This window comes from Delphinapterus leucas, chromosome 9, assembly GCF_059928025.1.
Source record: "Delphinapterus leucas isolate spDelLeu-1000000601 "Yukka" chromosome 9, BTC_Dleu_Yukka2, whole genome shotgun sequence".
Taxonomy (NCBI): Eukaryota; Metazoa; Chordata; class Mammalia; order Artiodactyla; family Monodontidae; genus Delphinapterus; species Delphinapterus leucas.
This window is the reverse complement of record NC_143137.1, coordinates 108,945,227-108,962,160: the sequence shown is the minus strand read 5'-3', so window position 1 is coordinate 108,962,160 and position 16,934 is coordinate 108,945,227.

Genomic DNA, 16,934 nt, shown 5'->3' with positions numbered 1-16,934 from the left:
GCAAGGATTCAATCCCAAATCTGTCACACTGAAGTTTAAGCTAATACTCGAGATTGATAAAAACAGCACTAATTTAAAACTTCAGAGGTATTTTTTACTTCATACTTTCACTAATGCTCTTTGGAGATAAATCATTTCATTTATATGGGCCTTAGTTTTTACAACTATAATAGTTGGAAGCTTGACTAGGTGATCTCTATGTAGTCTTCCAATTCTAAAATGTTCCACTAATTTGGATTCCTACAGTAATTGCCCTTGCAATACATGCATGCTGCCACCAAGTAGCAGTAGAGACTACTAGTTCCTTTTTTATCCCTAGTGGGGGTGCATTTTGACAGCAGACTTATCCGTCAATAGTACAACCTGTTAGTATAACTATAAGATAACAAAATAATCTGGTATTCTTTCCTGTAAAAGAGAAGCTTTACATTGTGTCTGTGAATCGTACCAGAATCACCTGTAAGTTTATAAATATAGAGGAAATCCTGAACCCATTGAATGAGAATCTTCAGAGACAGGAATTGGGCATCTGGAATTTTGGGCTCCCATCATTTATATATTTTATTTCATTTCATTTTTGCCTATGTACAATATTTGTCACATCCTTTTGAATCTTTAAAAGTTTCCTTCTGTTTTCAATTTTAGAATATTCCATAATCTTCACCTACTTTTCATAAGGTGTTATCTGTTATGTTTATTCGATCTTGTGCTTCTCCTGGTTAAGGCTTCTTTCTTTCCATTTTTTTTCTCATGGCCCTGCCTCATGTCTTGCAGGATCTTAGTTCCCTGACATGGGATTGGACCCCAGGGTCCCAGCAGTGAAAGCGCCATGTTCTAAACACTGGACCACCAGGGAAGTCCCAAGATTTCAGTTTTAAATGACTTTTTTCCCACTCTAATTCATTCCTGGGATCAGTTTCATGTTTGGACATTAAAGCAACCTTGCATTGCCAGAATAAAGCTACTTTGATTTTGATATATGATTGTTTTACATACCATGGATACAGTTTGTGCTTCTCTTTACACATTTTGCATGCATGTTCAAAGGAGAAACTGGCCTGTGATTCTATTCTTGTAATATCCTTTATAGATTTGTTTTAAGAGTCTATACTTTATTTTTTATTTATTTATATTTTTGGCTGCATTGGGTCTTCATTGCTGCATGCATGCTTTCTCTAGTTTTGGCGTGCGGGGGTCTATTCTTTGTTGCAGTGAGTAGGCTTCTCATTGCAGCCTTCTGACCGCATGGGCTTCTGACCCCATTCGTCGGTGCTACTTCAGTTCCTTACCCCTTCCCTTCTGACCCTGGGCGGTGAAATCCTCTTTCTGCAGCTGGCCTGCGGCAGAAAGTCAATGAGGCAAGAGTAGGCTTGGAGTATCCAAGGAGCAGAAAGGATGTCAGCGTGTGAAAAACAGAGCGAGCAAATTGGAGAGGAGAAGGAAACACTCAGAGAGGAAACAGAGGCCCAGATTTCTAGGTCTGTGGAGGCACTCTGAGGACTTTGCATTTCCTGTGAAGAAGCCACTGAAGAAATTTGAGTGACATGATCTGACTTATGTTTTAACAAGATCTCTCTGGATGCCACGTTGATTAGAGATTGTAGGAGAGCAAGGACAAGCCCCAGAACACCAACAGTTGATTCAAAGAAGTGATTACTCAAACATGGTCCCCCTCCTCAATGAGGACGCAGAGCAGGAATCGGCAAATAATGGCCACAAATCAAATCAGGCTCTCAGCCTGGATCTGTGGGACTGTGAGCTAATAATGGTTCTCACGTTCAGAAAGCTTGTTGAAGAAGAAAGAGGAGGAGAAGCTACAGAAACTGTATATGGCCCACAAAGCCTAAGATATTTAAAATCCAGAAGATGCTTTCCAACACCTGATGTAAAGCATGTGGCTGGTAGGAGGTCCTCAACCACATTTGGAAGAGGAATACATGAGTCACTTCGTTCCTGAAAACACTGTAAAGTGATAGGGGTCAAGAAACATTTACCCGTTCACCCTTAACCTTCACAAATGATGCCAGTTCCATTGAGCTATTGAAAAATACATTCTGGCTTTCAAAAAAGTAACCCAGAGGGCATTTTCTCACATAGGCAAGGTCATAAACAACTGTCAAGTGAAGTTGAAATAGCAACAAATCAAATGATAACAAAAACATTTTTACAGAACTTTAAATCTTACAAAGCATTTTCATGTTCATTATCTAATTTAATCCCCAAATCAACGTCATGAGATAGTTATTATTTCCCCATTAGAAATGACCACATATTAAACCCTTAGTGATTGCTCAAGAAAAGCTGAAATCTTGAGTGTAACATCCATTAATGCCATGGTTGGGTGTTTTCCCATGGGAACACTGGATGCTAAAATCCACAGGGATTTTCAGCTCAAGATGGCAGACTAGGAAATATATTTACTTTCTGTTCCTCCTGAAACCATATCTAAATAAAACTGTAGAGATACCAAAACTAATCAACCAATAAAAGCCAAGATATTTTGGAAGTCATCAACCACAGAAAGATTTCAACACATTTCGAGAAGGCAAACAATGAAATGGAGGAGCCGTGAATAAAAGAATGAAGAAAAAAAGGCTGAACCTAAGTAAGGTCTGCACAAAGCCACTCAGCTTTTGCTGAGCTCTGGTTATAGTAAAGGGCAGAGGAAGGAAGAGGGGCTGAAAACAAGGAGACAAACGTCATTTAAGGAAAAACAGTTCATTTAATGAGCTCCAGGGAACGCTCAGCCTGCTGCCATACTCACTCATGAATTACAATGGATTGTTGGTAAACAAGACAAGAAAACAGGGAAGAAACAAAAGAAACAAAAATCAAGACATTGTTTCTAACTGAACTCTTCTCAAATGAGATTGAGGAATTATGTTTCAATGCCACAGCTGTAAATCATTTCTGCTCTTGGAGTGGTTACAAAGGGCTTATAATATTTCCCTTTTGTTCAGACAGAATTTAGGTCTGAGCAAAAGCTTTTGTGTCCTCCAACCCCAAAATTTATTGGGGATGGAAGCCCAGATTTGCTGGGACATACCATAAAAAGAATCTCATGAGCAGGGGGTCAAACTGACTGTGGAATATATGAATTATGTCCTGTGTGAGTTTCAATAGGTTTTAAAATATATACATACATACATATATATATATACGTTTTTAATGATCTATATGATTTTGGGTTCTGAAATTTCTACATGTCACATGCGTGATACATAACAGACAATGTCAGCCCCAGGAGGGAGAAAACACTCCAATGAAGCAAGCCAAAGAAACAAGTTTTAAGCAAGGTCAAGTGATGTGTAGACCAGGATTGTTCAATTCCTACCTGTCATGCTGAAGCTTCCAGCTCCTGAATAACAACACATGCTTCCCTTGTCCTAGACAGCCAAGAGTATGTCTCCTCTCTTGGGCATAAGAATCTCTAGAGTTACATATCTGTAGTAAGAGTGGACCCAGCTGGCATACTCACAATGACCAAATTGTGTTGATCGTACTTTATACCAATACATCGCTCCACGCTGAAGTTGCAATAAATGATATATTTGCTTTCTAGACATGAATGACACGCCTTACTGGATATACTCCAGGAAGGCCAGAGAAGCTGGCTTCTAATCCATACGGAACAATTCACTGGTGAATTTCTTTCACGATAGCCCATGATTTATCTAGAATATCATCTTGACATATCTGGATCCTTCAAACTAGACAAAGGGAAAATACGGGCTTCAAGCCTCAATTAGAAATATGGAATGGTGCCATGCTGACAACTGGTGGTCCCTGACCTGTATCTTCTGAGATTAGAACACAGTGTGGTGGATGACCAATTCATGCGTTGAACAAAAGAAGACCTCCTACAGGGCAGTGTAGCTGTTCGTTACAGGTATGGCACTTAGGGCTAAGTACCATAAGGACTACAAGAGAAAAAGAAAAACAAGTAACACATGAAGCATATACGATAAGGAGGCACCACAGTCCAGAGCACGAGCTCTGGAATCACACAGGCTTGGATCGAATCCCAGCTAAGCCACTACCATCTATATACCCTGAAGGACAGGCCAAGGTTTAAATGGTGTTTTACCAGATTTCAAAAAAGAAGTGAAGAAAGAACCTATCTTCCAGGAAGGGACATCGTGGGGTGCAGTATCCAGTCGGATCAGGGCTCTGCATCTCCTGCTCAGAAAACTTGGCCACCTGGCTCGTGGTGATGCTGGCAGCTGAGCAGCCCTGGAGAAGGCGATCCTGTCTCCAGGTCTCGCAGAGAAGCTGGGGAGGACTCCGGACGAGGTGGCCCACACCCTGGTAAGTTCTGGCTGCCTCCTGCCCTCAGGTCTGAGCAGGCTCTGGTCTCTGGGCCCCGTGGTGGGGAAGGCCTGGCCAATACATACACAGGGCTGAGGGGCCTGCAGAGCCAGTCCCCAGGCAGGGTGAGCTCTGGAGGAGGCTTCCACAGTCCCCAGCAGTCTCCGCATGGTGGCCCATCTGGTGCCAAACACCTGCCACCCACAGCGAGAAGTCCCAGCCCCTAGGAAGTCCAGAAGGGACACCACCCTTTGCCTTTGGCCCTGGGTTAAGCCACCAGCTGGGCTTGCACGTGACCCCTGCCTCAACCCCTGCCCCGCCCGCCCTTTCTCTGTGACACGTACAATGGATATGTCATAAAGCCAGGCTGAGCCAGTGCTATAAATTCAGAGGAGTTAGAATCTAGGAAGAAGCTCTCCCACTTTCACTCTCTGCTCTCAGATCAGGCAGGCAGTACCTCTAATATGGAAGCTATGGACACCACACCTCCTTCCCAGGCTGTCCTCTACCATTCTGCTCATGTTTTCCCCAGCACCCCATTGACGGCTTTGGCGGGTATCGGGGCTTCAGCAGGCAGCACGTCTGACCCCGAACCTATGGACACCACACCTCCTTCACATGCTGTTATCTCCCATTCTGCTCCTGTTTTCCCAAGCACCCCATTGACGGCTTTGGCGGGCATCGGTGCTTCAGCAGGCAGCACCTCAGACCCCGAACCTATGGACACCACACCTCCTTCACACGCTGTCATCTTCCACTCTGCTCTTGTTTTCCCCAGCACCCCATTGACGGGTTTGGCGGGCATCGGTGCTTCAGCAGGAATCACGTCAGACCCCGAACCTATGGACACCACACCTCCTTCACATGCTGTCATCTTCCATTCTGCTCCTGTTTTCCCAAGCACCCCATTTACGGCTTTGGCGGGCATCGGTGCTTCAGCAGGAAGCACGTCAGACCCCGAACCTATGGACACCACACCTCCTTCACACGCTGTCATCTTCCATTCTGCTCCTGTTTTCCCCAGCACCCCATTTACGGCCCTGGCGGGCATCGGTGCTTCCGCAGTCAGCACGTCTGACCCCGAACCTATGGACACCACACCTCCTTCCCAGGCTGTCATCTTCTATTCTGCTCCTGTTTTCTCCAGCACCCCATTTTCGGCTTTGGTGGGCATCGGTGCCTCAGCAGTCAGCACCTCAGACCCCGAACCTATGGACACCACACCTCCTTCCCAGGCTGTCATCTTCCATCCTGCTCCTCTTTACCCCAGCACCCCATTTACCGCTTAGGCCGGCACCGGTGCTTCAGCAGGCAGCACCTCTAACACCAAAGCTATGGACACCACACCTCCTTCCCAGGCTGTCATTTTCCAGTCTGCCCTGTCTCCAAGTAGAACCACTACCCATTTCACACTGCTGTTCCAAGTTCTGGGAACACACCACCCAGTGGTAGCAATACCTCAGCCCATGCCTCGACTCATTTACCTGCAACGTGAGCCAACAGATAGACCAACACTTCAAAGTTATGACAGAAAATTGAGTAAGTTATACGCTTGGAATTTCATTTATTATTATTAACAAGCACAACTGTAGTGCTTAGACTATAACAAGTACTATTCTAAGGGCTTACCAAATATTAACTCACTTATTCCTCATAATGGCAACCCTAGTGGTAGGGAATATTCATAATGTTCACTTTTTGGGGGGAAACTGAGGCTCAGAGTCGTTGAATAGCTTGCCTAATGCCACACAGTTAGTAGGTGGCAAAACCCGGGATTAAAACCAGACCATCTAGACTTTCATCACTTTGCTGTGTCACCTTATTATAAGTTGTGGTTAGGGAAGGGACTAAATGGACAAGACTCTGAACTAAAAGGAGAAGGGAGAAATGAGAAAATGAGTGATCCTAGAAACTAGAGAAGATTTAGGCTCAGAAATTTCTGGTGATGAGACCCAGAAGAACAAGAACTTGGTTGGAATGTTAACTTGGGGTAGTATCTGAATCCATTGAGAAATGGTTTTGTTTCCTGTAAAATTTAGAAAGGTCAGTTGGATGAAGATTAACGAAGACAAAAGTAGAAAGGAAAAGAAAAAGGTGCCTTAAGTGAGACATAACCGCTCCCCTCTACGTACCCACAGGTTGTGTCCTGTGGGAAAGGATGGAGCTCTCTCTACCGGGTTGGTCACCAGGCTGAACAAGGAGAAACATGGCAACCATTGTACCGGTTTTGATGATCCCTCAAAACCAAGGCTTCAGTTTCCAAGAACGACCTACAGTAGCATAACTAGTGTGTGTCACACATGCCACTAAGTGTGTTTCCAGTCACACATTTTAATTGGAGAAATACTTCCTATGAGGTAGGCATTAGTTCGCTATGGCTGCTGTAACAAATTACTACAAATGTGCTTGCTTCTAACAAAACACACTTATTTTCTTATGGTTCTGGAAGACAGAGGTCCAAAACCAGTTTCCCTGGGCTGAAACCAGGAGTCAACAGGGCCATCCATCCTCCTTCTAGAGGCTCTAAGCGAGAATCTGTTTCCTCGCCAGCATTCCTTCACTTCTGGCCACATCAATCCAACCCCAACTTCATCATCACATTCTCTTTGGGGTAAAAATTCCCTCTGCCTCTCTCTTACGAGAACACCAGTGGTTATATTTGGGCCCGTCCAGGTAGTCCAGGAGAATCTTCCCATCTGAGAACCATTACTTTCAACCCACTGGCAAAGTGCCTTCTGCCATTTAAGGTGACATTCACAGGTTCTGGAGAGTAGAATGGGGACATTTGGGGGCAATGGTATTATTCAGTCTACTACAAGGTAGATACTATTATCTTTCTCAGATGTACGAAATGACGTTTAGGGAAGTAGTCTGTCTCAGGTCTACAATTTCCAGAGTAGAGACTTACATTCTGCCACTGACACTTTAGGACACACCCTAAACAACTTTAATCTGTGTCCTTAACTACTGCATAATCCTTGGTTAAGAGTCACACTTAGGTATCAAGACCCAATTGAATAGGACACAAGTACTGTCTCCTCTTTCACTATGTTTGCCTGGTGTACTGATGAATCTTGCCCAGAGCAGAAGAGTTCAGAAAAGTGTTATGCAGGTTTACGAAGAGAAAGCATTTACTGTTTGACGTGCACGGAGGAACGGAAGGCTTTTTCAAATAAAATGAAATAAAATATGCCACCAAATAGTCAATTGTCACAACAGAGGTAACCCCGTGGGAGTCATGAGGAGACTAAAATTATCTCCAATTGTGCAGGGCAGAAAAGTTTCAATGAAGGCAGGTGTAGTTCAGCCAAGCCCTACAGCACAGAAGTAGGAAGTTGGGTATGTACGAATGGGAAAAAAGACATTTGAGGCATGGGAAATAGTTTAATGCAGAATGGACGAGAAATATGCATTAGACCTTTTCTAAAACAACTGGCTTATTAACTCAGTAAATCGATTTAGTCAGTCAAACTAGCTTTAGCTGATTACTTATCCAGGGGATAGCTGTTGAGAGTAATTTTTGTCACAGAACAGTAAATAAAATGGTTGAACTATAGCTTCAGGCTTGCTAAGTGAAATAGATTGCTCTAGATGATTTTCAAGTGACTTACTTGGTAGTACTCACGAAATTGGGGGTTAACAATTGCTTAAGAAAACAAAGAGAATTGCTTTTAAATAAAGTAGCTACTGTGTAAACTATCTGTTCAGTAGCTCATGTTAAACGGATGTTTATAATCCCCATTGGACAACCAACTACATTTTTGCAAATGGCAATGTGAATTGCTGTTGCATAAACGATAGCAATGATCACCTATGTAATTTGTTGTCCAAACCAGAAATCTTCTAACAATACTGGTGTCCTAATAAAAATAAGCACGAAGGGAACACACAGTGGGTGTCTCCCGTGTGCCTGTGCATACATCTATATCTCACTGAACCCTCATAACAGCCCCCAAGAGAGGGACTCTGGGCGTCCCCATGCTGCTTGTGGAGAAACAGGCACAGGAAGGTTCAAGAGTCTATCTACCTAATATCGCACAGAGGGTGGCAGAGCCCGTTTTTAAACCACCTGCCTCCAATACCAGGTGCCAGGAGCCAGACTCAGCCTACAGCTCTCTTCTGCTCGCCTGGAGGTGAAACAGTGTGTCATGATTAGTCAAATCCCGTCTTCACTCATCAAGGTAGGTTGAACACCTGCACGTCCTCCAAGTAGCATGTAGCATAAGCAATAAGATGTTTGTCCCGTGATCGTCCAGGAACTTGGAATCAGCTGTGCCTGGTTAGGCTGAGCTGGTTTAGAGTGGAGAGGACCACTGATCTTCCACCTGGGCAAGTGCCTTTTGACCTCCTGCCATCAGAGGGCCGAAATCTCCAGCCTGAGAATGTGCTGAGCCCTGTAGCCTAGTTACGCCAGCTCAGAACAATGATGAGCACACCTTTTTCCAGTCACCTTTCCTCATGCTCCCCATGCCTCATACTGCCCTGCTTCTTTATTCTTTATCCCACAGATACCCAAAGCCCCTTGCCTTTGGGGAGGCGGATTTGAGACCTATTGTCACGTCACGTCCTCGCTTGGCTGCCCTGTGAATAAACCTCCTCTTTGCTGCAAACCTCAGCATTTCAGTGTTTTGGCTTGCTGCGCCTCAGACAGAATGGTTGGGAGCAGTGGTACAGCTCCCTTGCCTGTGAGGGATGCTGGTTCCTAGTAGTCACGTTGCGGATGTTTTCTCCTCTCGGGGTGGGGGCGGGGCAGACATCCTGCTCTTCCGGAAAGGGAGAAACACAGGTGCCAAACCCTTGCCCTCAGCGTCACCGTCACCTAGGAGCTTGTTAGGAGCACAGAATCCAGGCCGCACCCAGAACTACTGAATACCAGCCTGCATTTAACAAGATCCACAAGAGAGGCATACCCATATTAAAGTTGGAGAGGCACCAAGCTGTCATCGTCTTCTCCACGGCTAATGAAAACGAAGCAAAGGTTCATCCCGAGCCGACTCTGCCTCAGTCACCTGGATATCACATGAGCTCATTTCATCCTCCCCAGAACCTGCAAATGAGACTGAGGGTCAGAGTGGTCTAGCACCCAAGGTTCCATAATAGAACATGACCAAGGCTCACTGGAGCCCAGACTTCCAAAAAAGAAGGCCCCTGAGCACAGCATGGCACCGCCGCAGCCCAAACCGTGGGCCTGGAGGGTAGGCCAGGCTCCCCACGCAGAGTTCACGCCATTCGACAGATGCCCACAGCAGACCACAACGCAATATGAGAAGTAAGTTCTGATTGTGGAATCTCTGAATTTTGAGATTTAAAGAAAAAAATCTGTTTTGGGGGGATGGTTAAAACAGTTCTACCAAGGAGTAAAGAGAGGGCATCTCAAGGCCCCTTCTGGACTTAGAATTTAATGCCTACTTATTGAGAAATGCTCCGCGCCTTTGCTCAGCCCTACGTCAAGGTGAAGTTCTCTGTGCCCTAGAAGCTTAGGTTCTAAAAAGGCCACAGAAATGGGTGAGACCTAAAGAATGCCAGAACAATGCAACGGCATTAATCAGACTGTCTTTGCTTTGCCTTGCTTACAAGTCACTGACTTTAAACTGAATATGGTGTCATGTCTTTATGTTTCTTGAAGCTTTTTTTTTACAAAAGATCATATAAAGATTTTCTTCCATGGTAAGACTTTTATATTGTATTTCTCTTAAACTGGAGTGTGGTACATTTACCCTCCATCAGATGATTGCTTACAACTCACCTTGCTTTATTAAGAATACCGCTAGAGGCTTCTATGTCCCTACTAACAAGAATACATTTTCAGGCCCATTCAAACCACTGAAATTCCAAGATTTCAGAGCACAAGATAATGAAAATTCTCTCTATCCACGTCTTTTACTACATTTAGCCTGTTAACAGTCCCTAAGTGTGTCAGATGAAAGGTACTGTCGCGGGAATTGACATCTTTAACAGCATTCCATACAGATAAGTCTTGATTGTTCCAATTTCTCAAAAAGTTGGACACATTTACTGCCTCTATGACATCTCTAGGGTGTGTGGAAGAAATAAAAAAGAGGCCTGTACAATGTATTTCTCAAAAGATACACACAAAGGGTTTGCACATACAAACAGGGAAACCTTATAAATAATGTATGGGGAGCAAAGTATTGTCGGTAACGGACCTACTAATTTCGAAAGACAACACTGTCACCAAGTGTCCCCTCACCAAAACTGACTGGGAATGTTTAGGGGCCACCAAACCAGAGGTGGAGATTTTTAGGCACATTCTTGCCAGAAAAGAGAGCCTAGGGCATAAACCACTCAACTGGTTGGCACGAATGCCAGGGAAACCCAAGCAAGTGGATATAGAAGCCTACGTAATGCTTGGAAGTAGGAAGCTTTGGGGGACTACACCTGGGCTGGTACTGGCCTCCCTCCCCAAAGGGACAAGGAGAGCAGAAACCTGGATGGAGTCAAGAGAGAGAAAAAAGAAAGGCAAGGCTGGGTATGGAGCAACGTGTGGATCCAGGAGCATGTGTCTCAGAACTGCCGGGGCTCTGCAGACCAGCTGCATCCCGATTCTCCTTGACCCTCATTGGTATAATGAACTCAGGGTGGGCGCATCCCGGCTGCCAAGTCACTTCCACCCGTCCATGGAGTTGACAGTTACTTGCTCACAGTGAACCAACCGCTCTGGACCTAACAGCTACTGCAGGGTGCGGTAGTGGAGAACAAGGTGACGACAAGGACCAGATGCGAAGGAGGAAGAGACATTCAGCGGACCGACTGGGTAGACTGATGGGGTGGCTTTAAGTCTGCAGAGCTAAAGGGGCCAGATGTAGAAAAGGGAAGGGGAATCATGAGGATATGGTCAAGCCCCTTCGTATAGATATTTCATCCGTATGTTGTATGCAAATTCCATTCAATTTGCTCCGAGTGAAAAAGAGAGAACAAAATTATCCTTTCAACCATGTCAGTGACTTTATTTACCATCTCATTTGATGAGCTCATAGCCCAGGTTCAGAGGGAAATGGGAGCTGTGAGTCTGCCATCTCTCAGGAAGTCTCAGGCCTCAGAGGCCCCTCGTAGCCAAACTACCTCACCTTTTGCACCTTTCAAGCAACGTTATTCCTAAGTGCGAGTCACCCTCTTCATCAGGTTCTCCAAGAAACGGCAGTCTCTCCCAATGACAGAGGAAAAATGGGCTACTTTGGCTTTCTGAGGCACAATATGTAGTTCTCCAAAATGGTACCTGCCTGGGGGATTTTTCAAGAAAATTAAGCATCAGTGGTGATTTGTTTGTCTTCACATAACGTATGACCCAGATGTGCTGAGAAATAAGAAAAGGACGAACGAATCAAGGGCAGCTGATCCAAGGAGGCAAGGCGCAACTTCCACAGCCTACGTGGAAAGCTAGAGGAAGGGAACATCCAGCTGGTGGGAGCTGAACACAGGGGCCAGTCCTCCTTGGGCTCGGGATGCCACCGCCTCTTCCTACATCTTCACGCTCTCCTTCTCTGTTGGCCCCTCCCAGCCATATGAAAGAGCCACAAGGAAATGCTCTCCTCCATTCCATTTTCCTGTCCTCCTATCCACCCCTCCCTTCTTTCCCTTTGCCATCAATTTCTTGACTTGCCCCCCATTTCTCCCCTCCCATCTACACTGCGATCTGGTTTCTGCCCCACTACTCCCGTGAAACTGACCTCCTTGAAGCCCCCAATGATTTCTCTGTTGACAAGTCCAGGGGACTACTTCTCAATCCTTATCTTTGTGACCGCCAAGCCGAGTTAGATCTTAAACAACGTCTCTGTCTTGAAAATCTCTTCCCTTGGCTTCTGCGCCACCTTTCCTTTTCTTTTCATGACACCGATCACAACCAGTGCTGCAGATTCCATCGAATGAAGGAATGCTGTTGCCTACATGTGTGAATGAGCTAAAGTGAGTACAGTACTGAAGTAGAGGACACCTAAAGAGAAACGTCTTCGTGTACGTCCACGTGGCTGAGCAGCAAGTTAACCTTTCATACATGTGCTAGAGAAGAAGAGTTGGGTTTTATTTTATTTACTTTTCCCTGGACTGTGTTGAATGACTATCATCTACAAGTTCAGGCTACTTTTTGCTGAGGATTAATAATGCACTGGGAGAGCTGAGAGAAAACTGAATAATAGAGCTGTCTTTTTCTTGACCAGCTCACCTTAGTTTCCCAAACTCTAAGTCTTTCTCTAATTCTTTCCCCTTTTTATTGTAGTAAAATGAACATAACACAAAATTCACCATTTGGATCATTTTTCAATTCACTGTACCATTCAGTGGAATTTACTGCTGTCACAATGTTGTGCAACTATCACCACTGCCTAGCTGCAAAACATTTTCATCAACCAAGAGGAAACCTACACCCATTTTAAGGAGTCATTCCCAATTTCCCTCTCTTCCAAACCCCTGGCAACCACTAATGTATAATCTTTTCTGTGTGTATGGATTTGCCACTGCTGGACATTTCATATAAATGGAACCATACAATATGTAGCCTTTCATGCCTGACTTCTTTCACTTAGTTGCATCCATCATGTAGCATGTATCAGAAATCCACTCACTGTTACAGCTGAGTCCTTCATACTGTTTGAATACAAAATTAAAAATACGTTGAGAGTGAAGCTCTGTTTTAATGGCACATCTATTAGGCCAATTCATTGAAAGAAACTGAAGATGGAGATGTTGTTGTCAAATGATAATCGTTGAGAAGCCTCAGCCAATGGGATAATGAAAAGTTTGGGAAATGTTGCAAAAAATTAGCTGATTTATATTAAAAGCCTATTAAACAAGGATTCAGGAGATTGTCTTTTTCTTGCAGGTAACTTAAATGAGGCAGAAAGAAATAACTGCCCTTTAAAACACATTTTGAAAGGATTCTATTTATTCTTAATAGACGAATGGGAGGGAGTACAGGAAGTTCACATCCAATATGGACTCCCTGTCCAAACACTGTTTATCGTTCTAGCCACCACTATCGAATTATATTTCTTGAGAGTAAGGCAGCTCAATTCCTGCATATTACTTTCTAAACTTCATCCATCAAATCCATTAATACAGTATAAACAAGAGTTGTTCATGTTTAAGTGCAGTTCAAATATCAGGTATAAAGAACCCCCAGTAAGAAAAAGAATCCTATATCTCTTGCCAGAATGTGGTCAGCTCTGGGGTGCTCTGCTAGCTGAAAGACACATTCATTATTAAGAGGATAGAGGCTGTTTAAGAGGGATGAGAGCCAAAAAAATTTAACTACATATATGTGTTAAGAACAGTGCTAGGTTATCTCATGTTCTATATCAGTCAAGGCTCACCATTTTACATACGTGAAAAGCAAAGTTAAAAGTGTATTCGTAGGGCTTCCCTGTTGGCGCAGTGGTTAAGGATCCACCTGCCAGTGCACGGGACACACGTTTGAGCCCTGGTCCGGGAAGATCCCACATGCCACGGAGCAACTAAGACCATGTGCCACAACTACTGAGCCTGCGTGCTAGAGCCCGTGAACCACAACTACTGAAGCCCACGCACCTAGGCCCCGTGCTCAGCAACAGCGAGAAGCCACCACAATGAGAATGCCGTGTACTGCAACAGAGTAGCCGCCGCTCACTGCAACTAGAGAAAGCCCGCGCACAGCAACGAAGAGCCTAGGCAGCCAAAGATAAATAAATAAATACGTCTATTTTTAAAAAAATGTGTTTTAGTAACTTACTAAAAGGCACGCAATCAGTAAACATGAGCAAGGATTCAATCCCAAATCTGTCACACTGAAGTTTAAGCTAATACTCGAGATTGATAAAAACAGCACTAATTTAAAACTTCAGAGGTATTTTTTACTTCATACTTTCACTAATGCTCTTTGGAGATAAATCATTTCATTTACATGGGCCTTAGTTTTTACAACTATAATAGTTGGAAGCTTGACTAGGTGATCTCTATGTAGTCTTCCAATTCTAAAATGTTCCACTAATTTGGATTCCTACAGTAATTGCCCTTGCAATACATGCATGCTGCCACCAAGTAGCAGTAGAGACTACTAGTTCCTTTTTTATCCCTAGTGGGGGTGCATTTTGACAGCAGACTTATCCGTCAATAGTACAACCTGTTAGTATAACTATAAGATAACAAAATAATCTGGTATTCTTTCCTGTAAAAGAGAAGCTTTACATTGTGTCTGTGAATCGTACCAGAATCACCTGTAAGTTTATAAATATAGAGGAAATCCTGAACCCATTGAATGAGAATCTTCAGAGACAGGAATTGGGCATCTGGAATTTTGGGCTCCCATCATTTATATATTTTATTTCATTTCATTTTTGCCTATGTACAATATTTGTCACATCCTTTTGAATCTTTAAAAGTTTCCTTCTGTTTTCAATTTTAGAATATTCCATAATCTTCACCTACTTTTCATAAGGTGTTATCTGTTATGTTTATTCGATCTTGTGCTTCTCCTGGTTAAGGCTTCTTTCTTTCCTTTTTTTTTTCTCATGGCCCTGCCTCATGTCTTGCAGGATCTTAGTTTCCTGACATGGGATTGGACCCCAGGGTCCCAGCAGTGAAAGCGCCATGTTCTAAACACTGGACCACCAGGGAAGTCCCAAGATTTCAGTTTTAAATGACTTTTTTCCCACTCTGATTCATTCCTGGGATCAGTTTCATGTTTGGACATTAAAGCAACCTTGCATTGCCAGAATAAAGCTACTTTGATTTTGATATATGATTGTTTTACATACCATGGATACAGTTTGTGCTTCTCTTTACACATTTTGCATGCATGTTCAAAGGAGAAACTGGCCTGTGATTCTATTCTTGTAATATCCTTTATAGATTTGTTTTAAGAGTCTATACTTTATTTTTTATTTATTTATATTTTTGGCTGCATTGGGTCTTCATTGCTGCATGCATGCTTTCTCTAGTTTTGGCGAGCGGGGGTCTATTCTTTGTTGCAGTGAGTAGGCTTCTCATTGCAGCCTTCTGACCGCATGGGCTTCTGACCCCATTCGTCGGTGCTACTTCAGTTCCTTACCCCTTCCCTTCTGACCCTGGGCGGTGAAATCCTCTTTCTGCAGCTGGCCTGCGGCAGAAAGTCAATGAGGCAAGAGTAGGCTTGGAGTATCCAAGGAGCAGAAAGGATGTCAGCGTGTGAAAAACAGAGCGAGCAAATTGGAGAGGAGAAGGAAACACTCAGAGAGGAAACAGAGGCCCAGATTTCTAGGTCTGTGGAGGCACTCTGAGGACTTTGCATTTCCTGTGAAGAAGCCACTGAAGAAATTTGAGTGACATGATCTGACTTATGTTTTAACAAGATCTCTCTGGATGCCACGTTGATTAGAGATTGTAGGAGAGCAAGGACAAGCCCCAGAACACCAACAGTTGATTCAAAGAAGTGATTACTCAAACATGGTCCCCCTCCTCAATGAGGACGCAGAGCAGGAATCGGCAAATAATGGCCACAAATCAAATCAGGCTCTCAGCCTGGATCTGTGGGACTGTGAGCTAATAATGGTTCTCACGTTCAGAAAGCTTGTTGAAGAAGAAAGAGGAGGAGAAGCTACAGAAACTGTATATGGCCCACAAAGCCTAAGATATTTAAAATCCAGAAGATGCTTTCCAACACCTGATGTAAAGCATGTGGCTGGTAGGAGGTCCTCAACCACATTTGGAAGAGGAATACATGAGTCAGTTCGTTCCTGAAAACACTGTAAAGTGATAGGGGTCAAGAAACATTTACCCGTTCACCCTTAACCTTCACAAATGATGCCAGTTCCATTGAGCTATTGAAAAATACATTCTGGCTTTCAAAAAAGTAACCCAGAGGGCATTTTCTCACATAGGCAAGGTCATAAACAACTGTCAAGTGAAGTTGAAATAGCAACAAATCAAATGATAACAAAAACATTTTTACAGAACTTTAAATCTTACAAAGCATTTTCATGTTCATTATCTAATTTAATCCCCAAATCAACGTCATGAGATAGTTATTATTTCCCCATTAGAAATGACCACATATTAAACCCTTAGTGATTGCTCAAGAAAAGCTGAAATCTTGAGTGTAACATCCATTAATGCCATGGTTGGGTGTTTTCCCATGGGAACACTGGATGCTAAAATCCACAGGGATTTTCAGCTCAAGATGGCAGACTAGGAAATATATTTACTTTCTGTTCCTCCTGAAACCATATCTAAATAAAACTGTAGAGATACCAAAACTAATCAACCAATAAAAGCCAAGATATTTTGGAAGTCATCAACCACAGAAAGATTTCAACACATTTCGAGAAGGCAAACAATGAAATGGAGGAGCCGTGAATAAAAGAATGAAGAAAAAAAGGCTGAACCTAAGTAAGGTCTGCACAAAGCCACTCAGCTTTTGCTGAGCTCTGGTTATAGTAAAGGGCAGAGGAAGGAAGAGGGGCTGAAAACAAGGAGACAAACGTCATTTAAGGAAAAACAGTTCATTTAATGAGCTCCAGGGAACACTCAGCCTGCTGCCATACTAACTCATGAATTACAATGGATTGTTGGTAAGCAAGACAAGAAAACAGGGAAGAAACAAAAGAAACAAAAATCAAGACATTGTTTCTAACTGAACTCTTCTCAAATGAGATTGAGGA